This window comes from Triturus cristatus, chromosome 4_1 (genome assembly GCF_964204655.1).
Source record: "Triturus cristatus chromosome 4_1, aTriCri1.1, whole genome shotgun sequence".
Classification (NCBI taxonomy): domain Eukaryota; kingdom Metazoa; phylum Chordata; class Amphibia; order Caudata; family Salamandridae; genus Triturus; species Triturus cristatus.
The window spans coordinates 256,576,418-256,595,226 of record NC_140585.1 but is presented as its reverse complement, the minus strand read 5'-3'; positions in this window follow the sequence as shown (position 1 = coordinate 256,595,226).

The window sequence follows — 18,809 nt, the reverse complement described above, 5'->3', positions numbered from 1 at the left end:
TTAAGTTTGACTTAAGTTTGACTTAAGACAGACTTAAGACAGACTTAAGACAAACTTAAGACAAAATCCTAACTTAAGTCTGTCTTAAGTCTGTCTTAAGTCTGTCTTAAGTCGGTCTTAAGTTTGTCTTAAGTCTGTTTTAAGTCTGTCTTAAGTTTGTCTTGAGTCAAACTTAAGACAAAATCCTAACTTTACTACTACTAAATGCCTTCTGTGAATACCAAAAGTAGTAAGTTTAGGATTTTGTCTTAAGTTAGTTCTGTGAATCGGGCCCTCAGTTACTCAGGGCCCGATTCACAGAACTAACTTAAGACAAAATCCTAAACTTACTACCATTTTGGTATTCACAGAATGCACTTACTCATTTCGGTATTCACAGAAGTTAGGAGTCCTAACTTTAGGACTTCTAAATGCCTTCTGTGAATACCGAAAGTCTTAAAATTTGGATTTTTCTCAGTTTAGTAGTAGTATAGTTAGGACTCCTAACTTTAGGACTCCTAAATGCCTTCTGTGCATACCGAAAGTCTTAAAATTAGGATTTTCTCAGTTTAGTAGTAGTAAAGTTAGGAGTCCTAACTTTAGGACTCCTAAACTGAAAAAAATCCTAATTTTAAGACTTTCGGTATTCACAGAAGGCATTTAGGAGTCCTAAAGTTAGGACTCCTAACTTCTGTGAATACCGACATGAGTAAGTGTCTTCTGTGAATACCAAAATGAGTAAGTGCCTTCTGTGAATACGAAAATGGTAGTAAGTTTAGGATTTTGTCTTAAGTTAGTTCTGTGAATCGGGCCCTCAATGCACCTATCAACTGCAGGTCAAACTTACGGACCTATGGCAGGGCCAACCCAGCCTTCCTTTCTTGGAATGTTTATACACCCAGCAACGTATACATTTATTATTCAAGTGTCAAGAGAATATTTATATGTTTCACTCCATAACTGGGGGTATCATAACCGCCCACTAACATCTGATAATGCACAGATATACTTAAGAGGGGCAACTGGTACCTAGTCATTATTTCAATAGGACACAGAAGTGACAGTTCCCGCGAGTTACACAGTTGTACCTGTACAAAGAAAGAATAAAGGGGTAACCCTCAGAAAATACACCGTCTCAATAGTACAGCTAAAGAAACAAAACCTGGATGTCACTGAAACACAATCAAGCATATACCTCAGAAAATATGGATGGGTTTTGTGGCTTTTGAAATAAGATCTGTTTTCATTTTGTCTTCTGTAGATTTTCATGTGAAACTACCCCCGAGTATGTCACATGTCTCATTGTCTGAGGACCAACAGCAGAGCACAAAAAAAGTACCAGCCGCACTACCTATACAGAAGCTGTGTTGGGAGGTGCCATTTGTGCAAGGCTCTTTGAGCTGTAAAGGCAACCCATAAAAGTACCAACCCAGACACCACCAGCATTATCTGTAGCCTGTCAGTCTTTTGCAGCAGGTCTGGCATGGCACAAACCAAAACAAGTACTGCCAAAGCCACTGGGGGTGGCATTGGCTGCCTGCATTTTTCCTTTGTAATAAGTGTTTTGTTTTGCCATGATTTTCGGCCCTTACTAGTATAAAAAAAATTTGACATTTTATAGAAGAAAAACTATGTTTTTGGCCTCACAGAGCATACTTTGCCGTAGTCGTCCTTTCCACTGAAGAAAGCTACTTTCTCACGGAGGGAGCCCAGCTTGGGAGATGGAGACGGCACATATCAAGGTGCGTCTCTACTATATATTCTGGAATTAGGATGAGATTTGCTTGCCTTTAAACATATAGGGACTTGTTGAATTGAAGCTCAATATTCATACCAGGAATCTATAGTGTCCTAAAATGATGAATTGTGGCTCGCCAATCTATGTCCTGTTGAAGTGCACATGTGGTGGACGAAACACGTCAGCTGTTCCGTTCCATTTCTATGAAAAATAAAGATTACCTTGGACGTCATATGAAAACAATGGACTAACTCTTTGTGGAATTTTGATTGCGCGGTGCACTTTACATATATATGTTGAAAGCAACTTTGTGTAGCTGTTATCCTTATAAGAAGGCAAAATGTCATCACTCATGGTGAAGTTAGCCAACAACTGTAATGAGCTGATCCATTGCCTCATGCTGTATCCTGTAATGGGTAGAAGAAAAGGGTGAATGACACAAACCATACCAATGGATGAAGAGGGCTGGTTGGAATCCCAACAAGTAAACCTATAATAGATGTAATTTTAGTAAAATCAAAAAGTGTGGCACATAATGTGCATAATACATTGATACAACTCTGCTTACAGAGGCAGTGGGAAAATGTGCCTTCCTTTCACTGGGGGTTAGAAACAAAAATGGCTCAATGTAACACCTTTGTCCTTCATAGCAGTATTTTAGGATATTACCTAATTTTTAACTTTTTAATTTTTTTTATCGTTAATCTGAGACCCACCAGGCTTTTTTAATATATGTTTTATGTATTTAGTTTTTAGCATGTCTTCTATGTACTGTGTTTCATGAAACTAACTGTATTTTATCCCCTGTCCTCTTATGTGTTCTGAACTCTGTAATGCTGCTATATTTATTAAACGTTTTTATCATCTGTACTTTTATGTCCATGATTGGCCGATTAAGGTTTTGTGACTGACTGACTCGTTACAGAATATATCCTTTTAGATTTTGATCTTCCTGGGAACATTAATAGCTGGGAACATATATGAGTGTGCCCATATTTTTCCTGTCGGTTTAGGAGCACAAAAGCATTCATGTCATTCGGAGAAAGTGCAGCCCTAGGAAAACAGTTTAAATTAGGCCTGGGTGGTGAATTTCGCTCTGTACATGGAGTTTGAGGAGCTTTCTGCACTCCGCACTCCGCAGAGCTCGCGGAGTGCAGAAAAATCTGATTTGTGATCTGCAGCGGAGTTTTTTCCTCGCTCGTGAACGGTATGTTAGTGATCGCGAATGGTAAGTTTGCGAGCGCGAGCTGCAGCTCGGGAAGAATTTCTACCCGAGCTGCAGGAATACCAGCACAAACTGCAGTTCGCATTGCACTCTGCAACTCGCGGAACTTTGCTGAGTTTTGTGTAACTTCGCAGAGTTTCGCGTAGCAAAACTCCGCGAACTACGCCCAGGCCTGGTTTAAATGGTACATTTCTGAAAGTATAAAATTCTCTCATGTTACATATTGAAAGACAACTGAAAGAATCAATGATAACAAACTGGAAATCAAAGTAGAAATATACTGGCATGTAATTTGCAACTTTATCTTACAATATCTCTTTCAGTGCTTCAAGTAGGATGAAAAGGGCCAAAAGTGGTTTCTCCATTCGGGCACCACTCAGATATTCCTACACATTTATATTAAAAAAAATATTAAATAGATTTATTTAATTTAGAAATAACTTCATATTTCCAAACAAATTCATGTATTTAAGTCTGGGCTGTATGTCCCATGCTGCCTTTCCCACCTCACTCTGAAGCAGGAGACAGAAGTCCGGCAGTAAATCAACTTTCTACACTGTGATGCACGACACAGGGCTTGCCTTTCTAAAGCCCTTCATTGCCATGGTGGTCTATGGTGGTATGCACTGTAGGCCAGTGACTTCTTCCCTGCATTATTCCAGATGTCCGTCATTCACAGGCTTAGATCCCACCTATTCCCATTTGTATGAGTGGATGTAAGCATGTCTGATTTGGTGCCTTGTCCTCGGTAATGATCAGTGTTAAAATGCTAATCTTGTGTTAAGTACATTGTTCTGAGACCCCTTGTCATACTAACCTCCCCCACTGTGACGCCCCATATCCTGGCTGCAGGTCGCTGGCCCCTTTAGAAGTAGACCTGCTGTATTTGTTACCCTGAAAAATTGATTAAAACAACAAGCAGGTTTTTTTGTTCCCTTGCGAAGTTGATCCACATATCTGAGTCAAGCAAAAAGTGAGAAATATGTGCTTACAGCAGACAGTTATCTGATGTATGATATAAAACTGGCCCTGTCTTCATGACCTTAAGTTAACAATGTCAAAAACATGGATTTATTTACAAACAATGAATATTAAGTCTTTCACAGAAGGCCGACAGAGTGGAGCCTACTTACCTGGGCAGTAGATTTGGGAATTCGCTGGTTGCTGGCTGGTTCGCTGGTGCGGACGCTTCTCCTGGCCTCACCGCTGTAGTTGCTGGTGCCTGCAGTGTGCGTCGAGGGGAGCGCAGGACTACGCATCCCAGAAGCCTCGCCACTGTCACCGCCCCCACACAGCGCGACTTCCGTGCCTGGAGGCGCTAAAACCAAACGGCTCCCTCGGTGGAGCGGGAGTCTTTCACAGAAGGCCGACAGAGTGGAGCCTACTTACCTGGGCAGTAGATTTGGGAATTCGCTGGTTGCTGGCTGGTTCGCTGGTGCGGACGCTTCTCCTGGCCTCACCGCTGTAGTTGCTGGTGCCTGCAGTGTGCGTCGAGGGGAGCGCAGGACTACGCATCCCAGAAGCCTCGCCACTGTCACCGCCCCCACACAGCGCGACTTCCGCGCCTGTAGGCGCTAAAAGCAAACGGCTCCCTCCGCGTCGCGGGACGCGCGCGGGCGGCGCCGGACGAAGCCCGGACAAATGGCGGGCCGTCTGTGGCCGTCCGGGGACGGAGGAGGACGGGACTGGCCACCCCCTATTCATTTCCGTTTTCATGAGGATGTGACACTGACAAGGCAACGCCTAGTAAGGTACTGTTGTGATTAAGACCCTAACTGCCGACCCCTTTAGGGTTGATATACACCTACACACTTGTGGGCAATTTGTAAAACGAGTTTATTTCCCGATAGTGTTTGGTTTTTTGCCATATTTGTATTATATTTTTTGTGTTCCAACTTTTAAAAATGATTAATCGGGGAAAAAAACTTAAAACTAAAACTCCAGCCACACGGTCATATACTTAGCTGCTGACAGCAGACCCTCAACCTCTACCTACTTTGACCGCCATTGATAAAATGCTGCAACAGACCATCGGTGTTGTGGCAAATGCCATTGAGAACACGGAGAGACGGCTATCTATTACACCATCATTATGCATGCCAACTCAGGAAAGAGACACTTCGATTACTATGACTGATGCGTTGGAGGTTAGCTCATATATGACCTCATCATATGTAGATTTGCCCTGTAGTCAGATGCCTGCAGAAACTCCTATAGACCCCCAAGATCGCCCAATTACTTTGAACCCCCCCCTTTACTGAGAAAAGGCTAGATGCACGTAAACCTTGCCCTAGGAATAAGAGAGCAAATATCCCAAACAAACCGGGCAAAAATACTTCTACAAACCATGATTTGGTGACCCCGTTTAGTAACTTAGCTGATTCTACGTCAGGAATACCGTGCTGGGTCGCTAATATGGTTTCGGACTTACAAGCATCCTTGGAACGGACAATTGTTACTCAACTTAAGCCTCTGGTATCAAAACTCGATAAACTCATTTCCATTATGAATACTAGAGGGGGAGGGATAACTGAGTCAGCCAAATTACGAAGAACCCCTGTACCCCTTGCTACTGAAGCTTTATCACATAACGCTCCTTGTAACATAATAGCTGGAAATAATAGTCCCCCAGCACAGATTACCAGCGTAGGAGCCACGTTAGGGACTCAAAAACCCACACCTGTTTCACCCCAAGCTTTACTTAGTAGTGGCTTCCAGAAACAGAGTAGCCAAACTGCAGGAAATCCGGCAAGTGCCGCAGATAAAGTTCCAACTAAGGCAAAGGAAGGTGAAAAGGGGGATAAAATTAATTCATTATTGAAAAGCACTGCAACATTAAGAATTACTTCCCAACAGTTGCCAACAATTAATCTACCCCCTGAAGCCCAACCATATGTAGTAGCACTTGTAGGAGTACCACCCTTAAGTAAGGGGAAAAGAGAAAGGGAGGGTGAGCTAAAAAACAAGTGCATTCAGTGGCTCACGGTAAATAGACCCTTGCCAGCGAATGCTTCAGGCGAAATTCTGCTGGCCAGAAGAGTGGGTTGGATTGGGAGGGACCCAAAGACAGTAGCAGGTGATGTAATAATTTTGAATTTCAGGGATGCCTCCGTTGTAGAGTATATCTGCAATACTCCTCCCTATAGGCAAAACACTCAAATTTGTCCACTGCATCTCTCAAATTTTTATCCTACCCCTAGTTTGGAATTATACTGCCCTAGAGCCAGGTTTGATAACAGGGGGTGCCACCTTCAATTCCATAATCCGGAAAATGGGGGGACATTTAGGAAAGGTAGGTCTACCAATGCCCCCCTCTTTCCGCTACAACCGCAATGGAACAGGTTTAGCATATTGGAAGAGGTGGACTGACTCATATCAGGTGGAAACCAAATTTCACAAGTCATTAATGAAGCTCCTAGTTGGGTAGGGACAATAGAGGGAAATGTTTTATCATCAACTCCTAGGGAGGACTTAAAAATTGACCAGATACCTCTGGAAAGGACTAGTACTAGAGGGAGTATGGCAATTGAGGGTTCTGAAAATTTGGTGGAAGGTTACCTAAAACTGGTCTCATGGAACATAGCCGGTCTAAAAAACAAAATACATACTCCGGAGTGGGCCGCATTTATGGCAAAGCATGATATTTGCCTAATGCAAGAGACCTGGGCATTGGAAAAGAGTTCCAGCCCGACTTTCGCTACTTTTGATATTTTGGCAGTGTCCACCGGTAAAGGCCGCCCATCCGGTGGATTATCAATTTGGATAGGCACACATCTGGGAATCCAGGCAACACAAATCCAAACAAAATCCCAGGATGTCCAGTGTGTCTTACTAAAACCTCCAAATAACCCACCAGTAGCATTAATAAATGTTTACTCGAACACAACTAGAAATGGCCAAGAATCAGACACAATTAACGACTTGGGCTCTTTTATTTTGGGGTTAGACCCTTCTACTGCTATAATTCTTGGTGGGGACTTTAACTGCCAATTCGAACCGCTGGGAAGTGTCGAGCTGGACAAACAGGATGAAGTAGATGTGCTATGGCACATTCCGGATCCTAACATCGTCCCAGTTAGAGCATGGACACCTTTGGTGCTACAAGCAAAATCCCTCTCCCTTGCAACACCCCTGCGGGCGTGCAATGGGAGAATGGACCCTGACCGCCCAGCAACAGAAACATTCAATCGGGCTAATAAAATATCCATCATTGATTATGTAATGGTAGAAGCCAAAAATTGGGATAAGCTGAAGGAATTTAGAATTGAAAAAAGACAGGACAGTGATCATAATGCCCTGGTCTTAACTTTTAATCCAGGGTCTTTTGGACTAACTAATCCTGATCCCAAATCTGCTATGGCAATGCCCCCCCTCGTACTGACTAAAACAGAAGGAGGGTGAAATGGCCCCATCTTGCAGAGTCACCTTCACAGCTTGCAAAAATTTACCAAATTGTGATACCCCTTATAGCCCAGATGGGTGCTTCAACTGGACAACTGCAGGCATTGGAAATACATAAAACACTAGTTAAGGTCTTGAGGGATGTTTTTAATCCTGTAGGCAGAACCAAGAGGTGTGTGCTGAAAACTCACTCCTGGTTTAATGATGCCTGCAGGAAATTAAAAAAGGAGCTCCTGGCAGCAATTAAGTCGAAAAACATAGTGAATATCAGGGCTACTAGGCAGATGTATAAGAAGGAACTGTCTAGGGGCAAGATAGAATGGGAAGAAGATAGGTGGAAAAAATTGAGGGATGCCCTAGTGTCAAAGGATGCTAAACTATTTTGGGCATTGGTAAGCTCTGCTACGAGAGATAGCAGGGAATCGTTTTTACCAAATATTGCTTCCTCAGTGTGGGAGTCACATTTTGCCGCACTTTACACTTCTCCCTTGGCTGTTATACCTGAACATTTGAATAGGGCTAGGACATTACAATCAGATGATCATCTCTGTACTCCCCGGCCCTAGACCTCCCGCACGAGTATCGACTGCGGGGGGCCTCGGACTGGGGGGACCAGACAGGTCATTTGGACGCTGGGGTGAGGCTGGCCTCTGGAAGTGTTTAGAGTATCTCAGTCAAGGAAGTTGAATCTGCAATTGCTAGGCAGCTTCCTAACAAAGCACCAGGCCTTGACAAGGTACCAGGTGATCTCTTCCGTTCCCAACCAAAAATTTGGGCACAGTACCTAGCCGTATTGTTTAATGCGGTTTTGCTGGGAGCTAAACTGCAGGGGCCGAGATTGTTCCCATTTTCAAAAAGGGTTGCCCCTTAGTCCCCTCAAACTATAGGCTGATAAGTCTTCTGGATACAACCCAGAAACTTATGGGCCGGATCCTTCTGGCTAGAATACTTAGGTGGGCGGATGAGAATGAAGTAATAACTACTTTCCAGGCTGGTTTTAGATCTGGGACTTCGACCCTGGACCAGCTCTTTAGGCTACAGGTCCTTTAGTGGAAGACTGTAAGTATTGAGCTTGGTAGCCTCTACTTGGTCTTCGTAGATTTATGGGCCGCCTTTCACCTTGTGCCCAGGGAAAATCTATGGAGGGTCTTGAAAGAACTAGACCTTCCACCCTACCTATTAGACGTCCTGAAGCGTTTCCACGAAGGGAATTATGCCCAGGTTAGATGTGGGAAGAATGGGGAACTATCGGCCCGCTTCTCTGTAACTAGAGGAGTACGCCAGGGCTGCGCCCTGGGCCCTACACTCTTTAGCCTCTACATAAATGGTCTGGTGGGTGAGCTAGATATTGTTAGGGATAGCGATGCCCCTCGGCTGGCGTCCGGAAGGGTGCCTGCTTTGATGTTCGCAGACGACACCTTACTGTTGTCTCGAACTTCTACAGGCATCCAGAGGGTACTGGACGGTTTTGTATCATTCTGCGCCTCGCGGGGACTTGAGATCAACCTAGAAAAGACGAAGTTCATGATCTTCGGTCCCCCGAAAGGCACCCGCCCCAGCCCAGTTTTAAATGGTACCCCACTTGAAAGGGTTAGAACTTTTGTATATCTGGGTGTTACCCTGACTGAAGATTTCGGCTGGGGTCCCCAGGTAACCAAATCTGCCCCAAGGCTCACACAGATAGTGGGAGGTATTAGTAAGTTTCAGAGGAAAACTCAATTTAAGCCAGTCTCCCCAGCCCTTGAAATCTATGGTGCCCAAGCTAGACCTGCCGCAATGTATGGTGCAGAACTTTGGGGCCATACATGTATATTGAGCCTCTCTAAGGTTGAGCACACATTTATCAGGAACTTATTAGGGCTCCCCCAGAGCACTCCGCGTATACCTCTGAGATTAGATCTAGGTCTAGAGCCTATCTCGGAACTCCTAGCGACTCGACCCCTTTTGTATTGGAGAAGGCTGTGGACAGTACCTGAACTTGGTGATTATAGAGCTGAGTTCTCTGGGATCAGCTGAAGAGTAGAAATATACCCTGGCTATCCCACATCATAGCTGTTGTACATCAAATAGGCTTGCCTCAACTATGGGAGACCCCAGAGGAAAGTTGCCCAGCGGTACGGAGAACTGAGTTGCTGGCTCTACTTAGACAGCACAATTTAAGTTTGCTGCACCGCTCGCCAGTAATGGGTAGGTTCACCATAGAATTCCTGCAAATAAAATTTGTGCCCAGGAGAGAGGAATTCTTAGATTTGATTCAACCCCCATGGCAAAAAAGTTATATACACAATTAAGGCACGGTTGCCTCCCGATTGGGGCATTGATTTGTAAATGGGCTGGACGAGGAGAGGGAATTTGCCCAGTTTGTAATGAAAGTAAAGAAGATATGGTCCACGTTTTATTTTTCTGCCCTGCTTATAGTGCAATACGTAGATCCTGGTTAGTACCATTGTGTAGAAACCTGGGCCTAAAACAATGTGCCCAAGCCTGCAGGATTTTAAGATACGATACCTCACCCCCCATTGTGATTTCTGTCTCCCGTTTTTTATATGGTATGTGGCGGAGGAGGTCTGCCGTGATTAACTGTTCTTAATATCGATGAACTGAATTGTTCCTTATGTCTTCCTTGATATTTCTTTGTTTAATAACTTTTTAACCTATGTGCTTAAATATTTATGTATTTTATTTTGCATGTATATATTTTACCTGTGCTTTTATGGTCTTTGACTGAAATAAAGTTACCAAGAGAGAATATTAAAAAACGTTAAGGTAATGCATGTCAATTCCTCTCTTATTTCAAGCGCTTTACTTAATCTTGCATTCCCCATGAAAGTTAGCTGTTTCATTATGTTATGTTTCTGTATTTATTCGTACATCTTGTTCTTGAATAGTGCATACTTTGAGTATTGCCAGCTGTTTATGAGAGGATATGATTGAGAGCACTAGTGCTGACTGAGGCTGAAGGCAAAGTAAAGTGCCTGTCAGTGAGTTGGTGTCTCTGCAGAGCATACAGAACAATGTTCATGTGTTCCAGTTGCAATTGAAATTCTGTGTAAATATGCTTGAAGGGGTACACAGATTCAAAATATTTACAAGGCAAAAGCAAAAGGCAATAAAGTGGTTAAATGTGGGTGAGTGTAGTGTCTGTTTGGGGGTGGTGAAATGAGGGAGAGGCGAGGAAATGCTTTGGTGGAGAGTGAAGAGGATGCTGAAGAGGAAAGAGAAGAGGTTGAAAATGTGCAGATGGATGAGAGGTGGAGACAAAAAGGGCATGCATATCTAACATAAAGCACACATTACTGAAGATCAATACTCCTTCCACACGTCTCAATAATATTTAATTCACAGCCTTGCAATTTCAGAATTGAAACATTCCCATTATTTATAATAAATCGTTGTTACTCATGTATCTTAAACAGGGAATTTTGAAGCGTGCTACTCACCCGTGAGAGTCTCAAGGCGCTGGGGGATGGGGGACAGCTCTGGTCAGTCGAAGTTTCAGGTCTTGAGTGTCTTACTGAAGATGTGCAGAGTGGGGGTGCATCTGATATTGATCAAGAGCTCGTTCCAGGTCTTAGCCTCGATGTAAGAGAAGGTTCTTCTACCTGTTCTTCCTCTGCGGATGCGCTGGGGTTCGGCAAGGGTGAGGTCGGCGGATCGGAGGTTTCTCATGGGTATGTGGAAGGAGATACATTTGTTGAGATATTGGGGTCCGGTGTTGTGGAGGCATTTGTAGGTGTGGGTGAGTATCTTGAAAGTTACTCTCTTCTTGACAGGGAGCCAGTGGAGGTTTCGTAGGTGTTGGATGATGTGTTTGTGTCGAGGGATGCTGAGGACGAGTCTGGCTGCGGTGTTCTCTATGGTCTGGAGTTTGCGGAGCAGAGACTTGCTGATCCCGACGTAGAGGGCATTTCCGTAGTCCCGTCTGCTGGTTATGAGTGTGTGGGTGATGGTCTATCTTGATTCGGGAGGGATCCATTTGAAGGTCTTCCAAAGGATGCGGAGGGTGTTGAAACAGGTGGCGGTGACGGAGTTGATCTTTTGGATCATGGAGAGAGAGAAGTTGAGGTCAATTCAGAGGTTCCAGGTGGGGTTTGTGGGGGTGGGGGGGCTGCCGAGGGCAATGAGCCACCAGGTGTTGTCCCATGCAGAGGGGGAGGGTCCGAGGAGGAGGATCTCTGTCTTCTACGAGTTGAGCTTCAAGCAGCTGCTGCTCATCCAGGATGCAATGTCCTTCATTCCTTCCTGGAAGCTGAGTCTGGTAGTGATGGGGTTTTGGTGAGGTAGAGGATGAGCTTTGTGTCATTGGCGTAGGATACTATGCTGAGTCCGTGCTGTCTGATGATGATGGCGAGGGGGCCCATGTAGATGTTGAAGAGCATAGGGCTGAGTGATGATCCTTGGGGTACTCCGCAGTTGATCTCTGTGGGTGTGGAGAGGAAGGATGGAAGTCTGATTCTTTGGGTTCTGCCGGTGAGGAAAGAGCGGAGCCAGTCGAGGGCGGTTCCCTGTATCACGGCGTTGTGGAGTCTGGCGGTGAGTGTGCAGTGGGAGACTGTGTCGAAGGCTGGAGAGAGGTCAAGTAGGATGAGGGCCGTGGCATATCCTGAATCGAGGAGGGTGTGGATGTCATCTGTAGTGGTGAGTATAGTGGTCTCAGTGCTGTGGTTGCTGCGGAATCTCGATTGGGAGTAATCGAGGATGGAGTACTCTTTGATGAATTTCGTTAGTTGGATGTTGACAGTCTCCTCAGTGACCTTGGCCACAAAGGGGAGGAGGGAGATGGGTTGGTAGTTCTTGAGGTCCGTAGGATCTGCTGAGGGCTTCTTGAGTAGGGGCTTGACTGCTGCGCGTTTCCAGTCATCGGGGAATGTGCCGATATCGAAGGTGGCATTGATGGTGTGTCGTAGTTCCGGTGCGATGGCGGCCGTGGCTCTCTGGAAGATGAGGGGAGGGCAAGGGTCCGTAGGGGCTCCTGAGTGAATGCCTTTCAAGGTCGATTCAGTGTCTTCGGTGATGACTGGAGTCCAGGAGGAGATGATGAGCTGGCTGGCATTGCTGGAGGAGGGAGTGGTTTCAGAGTCAGGTGTCTGTTCGTTGAAGTTGTCGTAGAGGGACTTGATTTTCAGATGGAAGTAGGAGCCAAGCTTGTTGCAGAGGTCCTGGGAGGGGGTGATGTCCGTGGTTTCGCAGGGGGGTTTGGTGAATTCCTTTGGTGATGCCTCAAGGTGCCTGCCACGGGTTGCAGGGATCAATAGGGGGCACTGGTGCCCCCTCGGCCTCTAACCAGAGGCTGAGCACCCAAGAGAGCCCTACTAGGGGCCCCCAAAGTTAAGTTCTGATAGACTTTCTGTGTCAGAAAGGCCAGCACAGAAAGGCTACCAAAACCAGACATTGTAATTCTCAAGGCGGAAAGACCGCCCTTGGGATTACTGGCCACATTTCAACTGGTGGACAGACTCTTCGAGCCCGTCGGAAGCCAGTCGAAATGACAGTTTGGATTCTTTTCTGACTGCCTCTTTACAATAGAGGCGGACGGAGAATCCAAACGGTCATCCGGCCAGCATATTACGATGTGGTCAGGAAGGCTCCAACCAATGGTCGGAGCCAATTCCGACCATATCATAATAGGGCCCTAGGACTTCTGATGTTGTAAAAAAATGGAAATGCCCAACTTAACATCATGATCGATGTCCCTTCTTTTAGAAGCAGAATAAAACCGCCTCTTTCTGTTATCCAGCTGTAACATCCCCCCCAGAAAGTCAGCATTCAAAGGACCTTGTTTGAATCCCTGCACCCTATTGGCTGCTCTTTGTCTTTTTTTCCCAGCTGTTTTCACATAGCGGGATCCCGACCAGAAAGTATTGGAGTGCTTCACATCAGCACCAGTTACATTTCAGAACAAGGTTAGTCTGCTGGATGTCTCGGAAGTGCATCGAATGATATCCACATATCAGCGGGGCCATGCAGATCGGTCGCTAGCCTCAATACTATCAGACATTCTGACCTCCCTTCGAGAGGTTACCAATTTTTGCCGTGAAATTCTTTGGGTCAGCAGTTCATTTTTACTTATGAGAATGCTTTAACTTGTTTTTACGAAGCCTAAAAAACTGATAAGCAACGCTATTAAACTATTATCAGAAACTCCTTGAGTGTGACCTGTAATATATCTTTTGAATTTCGACTATAAGTAATCCTGAAATTTGATTGGTGTATACTTACCATAGCATGAGAACTATATATCCCATGTCAACACCCTCTATTATCAGATAGAATCAGTCTGTTGCATTTCTGATACCCCAGTACGCTACAATTTGTGGGAAGAGACGATTTTCTTTCCCTCTATTATTCAGACAAAGTTGTGGCTTCCCTGATGAAGGAGCACAGAGCTCCGAAACGTGCGTTGAAGACCCATCATATAGCCACTATGTTGCCATCCTTCTTCTGTTAGGATTCCAGCATCATGTCCCAATAATTGTTATATAGGCCATCAATTTGATTGTTTGTCATATTTAATGTGTTATGTCATTTGTGTTGTGCCACCATTAGGATGGCTATTGTCGATTGTTGTCATGTTTCACGATAAGATATGTTTTTAAGAAAATGAGAATAAAATTAACTATGTTTTAGACAGTACTTTACCTCTCACACTGAGTTTTTTCAAACCATGTCCTTCCTAATATGAGTCCTTATTTGTCGTGTTGACCACTTGATTGCCTAGGGATTTACCCTCCACTACATTACAGAAGAACATCATTCATTTTTGTATGCACATGGAAACTAAGCAATTTGTCCAGAATCACAGAATGTTGAGCCCACTCCTAGACTCAAACCCAGTCTCCGAGTTCTAAAGTCTGACTGTTGAATTTGGCAATTTTTGCAGGGTCATCCCTAGACTTTTTGCCTTTCTCCTAGCCTTTTTTTGACATGGTGTTGGTGCTTATAGGACTCTGGGCACTTTAGCACTGCTGTCCAGTGTAAAGTCCGTGTGCTCTCTGTGATAAATATGGTAAGATTGGTCTACACCTGTTTGGCCTATTTAATTTACCTCTCAGTCCCTTGTAAAGTGGTATCTCATGTACCCAGGGCTGGTGAATTAAATGCTACTGGTGGGCTTGCAGCGCTGTTTGCGCCACCCACCAAAGTAGCCTTTCAAACCTATCCCAGGCCTCTGCCATTGCAGGGCCTGTGCGCGCAGTGTTACTGCCGCTGTGACGTGGCACCTAAAGTGTGTGCCATGTCTGTGACCCCACTTTTACTGCATGTCAGTCACCCCTAAGGTAGGCCTTAGCTAGCCCTATGGGCAGGGTGCTTTGTAGGTAAAAGATAGGACATGTACCTTAAGTGTGTGACATGTCCTGGTGGCGACAAACAGCCATTTTGGTTTCTCACTTTTGTGGGGCTGCCCTCCCATAGGAATGCATTGGGGATTCCCTGATAAGTGTTTCAGTGGTAATTCCTGATAAGAGAGGCGCAGCGTTGTCAAGTTTGGTATATTTGGAATAGTGATAATAAATGCTGCGCAATGGTGTGCGCAGATTTATTAAAACTATTTTAGAAATGCCACTTTTAGAAGTTGGCATTTCTGTGTGCCATGTGTCTTCCTGCCTGATGTGAATTGCATGCCTGGCTTTTGAGTGGCACGGGCTGGTGAGATGTGTGTGGCTCCAGGAGGGGCAGGGTGAGTCAGCATTAGGCTGAATGGGACATCTGCATTTGGAGTAGTGGGAGGAGAAGTCACTGGTCCCCGAATAGGTCTGTGCCTAGCCTGTACAATGCTGGCTCCGTCCCTCTGTGGTGTGTCTGATGACGAGCCCCCACCTGACAAAGGGGAAGAGGAGCCTGGTAAACAGAGTGCTCCAATTCCCCCCTGAACCAGTTTTTGCTGGTTCCCCCAAGCCCTGTGCCAGGGCAGAAAAAGCCAATGTGCAATATAAATATAGGGGCTGTGACCCCATAAAGGAGAGCTGTTCCTGTGACTTGGAGGGCCTGTTACTGCTGCTGGGCACCAAGAGGAACCACCACGAGGGACTGCCTCGCTTTTGGAGGGCCTGTGTGCTGGCCTTCCAAGGCGCCCAGCTGTGCCCCTAAAAACTTCGTTGCTGGAGCTGGGGCTCCTAGCGCCTTGTGAGCGCTATATTTAAAGTACCAAACAGAGGAGCGTTTGGTTGGGTCTGCAGCACTGCGCTGCATGGAGATAGGGAATCCCCAGCATAGGGATTCCGCTGAGTTGCGCAGGAATCGAGTGGGAGCCCACCCCGCATTTGGTGGTTTCCAGCGGGAGCCCACCCCGCATTTGCACAGTTCCGGCAAGCGGGAGCCTACCTTGCTTTATGCAGAATTTAAAGGCGGGTGCCCACCCCGCGTATTTGTGCTCTCGAGCGGATGGCCACCCCGCAATTGCTTTTATATTAAGCGGGTGCCCAGCCCGCACGCAAGGAGCCGACAAGAGAAGTGAGCCGCTGCGAGCGGCAAAACCGGAAGTCAGGCACCCCCACCTGACTGTAGGCGGGAGTTGCGGCTGGAAGCCAGGAAAAGCCGGGGTGTGTGCAGGAGGGAGGACGAGAGCCTACCCCACCTCCCAGGGAGTCCCAGGCCCAACAAAGAAGTCCAGAGAGTCCCCGGAAGCCAGGAGGAGCCTGGCTGTGTGCAGGGCCGGTGCCCCTTTCCCTGAGCGGCCTGGTGAAGTCAGAAGAGCCCAGCGTATGCCGAAGACAGGAGGACAGCAGTGCTTGCTCTCGCTCAGCCACCCAAGGAGTGGTGAGTGGGGCTGAGCCTTTACCTTTTCTTTACACCAGAACCCAGGCCACGGTAGTGGCAGACCAGAGCCGATTTCATGCTCCCGGGGCACCGTGGTGCCTGCGCTCATTCTCCCAGGGGGCACATTTGTTTTAAGGAGTCCCGGAGTGGGACTCAGGCTGCACGTGTAATGCCTGTGCCATTTTCCCCTTAGGGGCACTTTTGTCTTTAACCAGAAGCAAGGGGGTGTGTCGGTGCACATTGTCAGTGCCCTCCCCTAAGGCACAGAGGTGCCGGTGCCTCTGTCTTCTACACAGCTGCACCGCTGTAGTGGGCAGCTGCAACATTAGGGGCATTTTGTTTTTCATGAAGATAAAGGAGTGAGATACACTCCTTGGCCCCAGCGCATTGCGCCCTTTGCTTTGCTGCATTGGTAGCTACACCCTGACACTTAGGACATAGGGCATTTGAGCCCCATAGAAAGGCCAGTTGTCCAGGGGGTCAGTTTCATGATTGATAGTGCGCAAGGCCCTAATGTGATTTATGCTTCTGGTGTTTATGCTAATGTGATACCTAATGTGTAATGTGTTTATGCTTATGAGGTGATTGCATAATGTGTTCATGTTGGTGATACCTAATGCATAATGTGATGTATGCTTAGGAGGTTATTGTATACTGTGTTTATGCTGGTGAGGCCTGGTGCGTAATGTGTTTATGCTAATGAGGTTTGGGCCTAATGTATTTATGCCTAATGTCATACAGGATATGTTTTATGCCTAATGTGATAATGCTGAGGTCATTACGGTACCAGTAGATAGTGGTTGTGTTTTCCATTTGCTACTTGTGCTTTGTGATGGTTTTGACAGTGGCCCGATTGGCCCTGTCCTCTATATAGTCCCCTGTGAATATTGCCTAGTGCCAGTTGGCACAGTGTATATTGTGTGATTTTGTTTCTTTTGTCAAATTCTTTTTATTGAATTTAATCGGAGTGACACAGTACAAAAAAAACCAGGACAGGTACATTCTTACAGTAAACAGGTCAAGTGTTAAAGATATCTCTCAGGTAAACACATCATGTGGATGAGGAACAGACCCAATATAAATCTATGCTTCTACACCCCTTCTTAATCCCCTCGGTTCTGTTAGCAGGTCTTCTTGGTAGTGACCCGGTTGTGGGGGCACTGAATGAGAATGTGAATGTCTGCTGTCAATACTATGCTCAACATTGAAAGAACATAAACACGTAGAAAAAGAGCAAAAGGAAACTAGTGTAAACAGTGCATCATGGTGTAAGTGGTGCAAAATGATATGCTGTGTGGGGTGGCCGGTGAGCAGAGTCCAGGTGCATCGCAAATTGGGGGATATTACCCTGTGATGGGCTCCCTACTCAGTTATATGTGGAAAAGGTGAAGGGCCCTTAGTCTGGGGCTACATGCAAATAAGGGTAGCCCCTCCGAGAGGTATGTCACCAACGGAGACCAAATGTAGTCAAAGCCTTTCCTAGAGTTCTCCATAATGTCCGTCAGTCGTTCGAGCGCTAGCGCTCGCCATAATCTCACATTCCACTGTGTGAGGGAGGTGGCCTCCGTCTTCTTCCAAGCCGCTGCGATCGCCATCTTAGCCGCTCCAAGACACAACCACACAATGGCTCTGCGACTGTTTGTTTGTCTCTTCAGTAGTGGATCACGAATCCCCAGGAGTGTGTGTTTGATTATCTCAGGTAAGGGATACCCTAGGATCAGTTTTATTTGAGATAGAATTTCCCTCCAAAATGGCTTAATGGATGGACAGTCCCACCAAATGTGCCTTAAACCCCCAATAATCCATAGCCTCTCCAACATCTATCGGAAGTGTTATGGAATTATTTATGGAACTTCTGCGGATGCATGTACCATTTGTACATAATTTTGTAATGAGCTTCCCGGAGGTACATAGAGCGATTATGTTTGGTTATGTCTTTATAGAGGCGGCTCCACTGCTTCTCCTCTACTGGGTGGGATAGGGTGGCGTCCCAGAAAACCCTGTGTCTCGGTCTCTCCCGAGGTCCCAGGGATTGGATGAGGGCATACAAAAAAGAGATAGTACACTTGGAGGAGCTCCCTGACTGTGCAAATTTCTATATTGGGAGCAGGTCCCTGGTGGCGGCCAGCTGCTCCTGTGGTTGCTGCACCCAATGTTTAAGTTGCGTGTAGTGGAAGCCCTCAGATGCCTCTAGCTGGAATTCTTTCACGCATTCCGCAAAAGTAATTAGTTCCCTTCTTATACAGGTGAGAGATCATTAGGCAACCACCCTGTTTCCACTGTGTGAATGGCCCCTCTTGCATGACCGGCGGGAAGTTGGGATCAAAATGAATGAGGGTCTAAGGCGAGGGAAAGGTGGACAGGGATAGAGTTCTAGTAAGCAGATCCCAGACTCTCAGAGTAGTGGCTGTGGGGGTACTGATGTACGCGTTTGGGGATCTGTGTTGTTTTTTTATCTATAAAAGGTCCCAAATGGCCCTGCCCGTTATCTGGTGATCCATATGCAGCCAGTGCTTTTCAGATTCCCTAAGCGACCATTCAGTGATGACCCGCAGCTGGGCTGCACGATAATAACGTCTAAAATCCGGGAGGGCTAGGTCCCCTTCTGATCTTGGCCGTACCAGAGTCCGGTGTGAGAGACGGGCTCTTTGATCCTGCCAGATAAATTTGGTGACCGCTTATTTGAGGTCAACAAAAAATTCCCTGTCT